This window comes from Ursus maritimus, unplaced genomic scaffold, assembly GCF_017311325.1.
Source record: "Ursus maritimus isolate PB19 unplaced genomic scaffold, ASM1731132v1 scaffold_14, whole genome shotgun sequence".
In the NCBI taxonomy this organism is placed as follows: domain Eukaryota; kingdom Metazoa; phylum Chordata; class Mammalia; order Carnivora; family Ursidae; genus Ursus; species Ursus maritimus.
The window spans coordinates 56,256,017-56,257,182 of record NW_024423786.1 but is presented as its reverse complement, the minus strand read 5'-3'; the positions used below and the strand labels follow the sequence as shown (position 1 = coordinate 56,257,182).

General features: G+C 63.4%; 1 long non-coding RNA gene across 1 annotated transcript in view; it reads right to left on the bottom strand.

Moving 5' to 3' along the window:
• LOC121102593 overlaps positions 1–1,152 on the bottom strand; it is a 2,187-nt gene extending 1,035 nt beyond the window's left edge. Inside the window, exon 1 of the long non-coding RNA XR_005834686.1 lies at positions 1,003–1,152. This is a non-coding gene — a long non-coding RNA (uncharacterized LOC121102593). The remainder of the gene's footprint in view (positions 1–1,002) is intronic.
• Between the last annotated feature and the right edge of the window lie 14 nt (positions 1,153–1,166).

Below are 1,166 nucleotides of genomic sequence, written 5' to 3'. Positions count from 1 at the left end.
GGGGGGGGGGCAGGTGGCCCGGGCAAAGCCAGGAGAGCTATTCCAGATGCTTCCACAGATTGCCAGCAGGGCTCTCCAGCCCCTCCAGTATAGTAGTCTGCCCAGTGTTGTGTATGTCTGTGGTCTTTAAAAGGGTGTGTCCAGAAGCCCCCAGCCCCCTGAAAGGGCCAACATCAGCCAAGGTCCTGGCAGGGGGACCTAGACCCCAGGACGGGTGCTCTAGGAAGGGCCAAGTTGAGTCGGTGCAGGCCGAGCCCTGTCCTCAGTGCTAGCACCCCCCAAGGAACACAGGGAACTTGCCTCTTTCCAAAGGTGGGCTGTGCATAGGGGTTTAGCCCATTGCTCAGTAGAGGCCCTGAGCTCCTGGCTGCCCAGGAGGGTCAGCGTGCTGGGCCGGCCCGGCCCTGCTTCCTGCTGATCCCCAGGGGCAGGTCCAGCTCTTAGGTGGGCGGGCAGAGGCCTTGAGGCCCTCAGGCCAGAGAGGGCCACTGCAGGACCCTTTTCTGCCAGCAGCCGCCTCCTCAAGGCAGACCAATCTGCGCGGGGTGGGTCTGGCCATTGGCTCCATTCTGGAAGTTGGCCGGAGCCCTGGTTTCCGCAGGCAGGGGCCTGCCAGAGCCCTGCTTTCCTGCGTGCCCTGGGGGTGACGCCCCTGGCCCAGAGCAATAGTTGAGGCAGAAGATGGTGCTCGTGATGGGTTCTTGAAATTGGCCCATCCTTCTGTAACTGGCTGCCCTGGCTCCCTCCCTCTGGGTTGGTGCTCCTGGCGCATGAAGGTGCTGTGCCCCACCCCTGTGAACCCCAAGCCGTGGCCCCCAGGACATGGCAGTGTTTGCTCGGCCTGAGAGGGTCCCCCCCCATGCCCCCGTGTCAGGCGCACAGGCCTCCCTAAAAAGCTACAGGGTGGACAGTGGAGAGGTCACAGCACGAGTCCCCAGTGTAGAACACAGCAACCCTGTCCACACACACATCACTTCAGGGAGGGCCCGCATGGTCACTCACGTGGGGCTTCCTGCTGACGTGCCATACGGAGTCTCCCAGCACAGATGCTCGTGTGCCGATGGGCACGACGGTGTCTAGGCGACAGCATGTCTGGAATCACCCCACAGTGGCCAGGCTGTCCCGGGCAGGAGGAGGGGAGGCAGTGTGTTGGTGCAGAGTGCCCC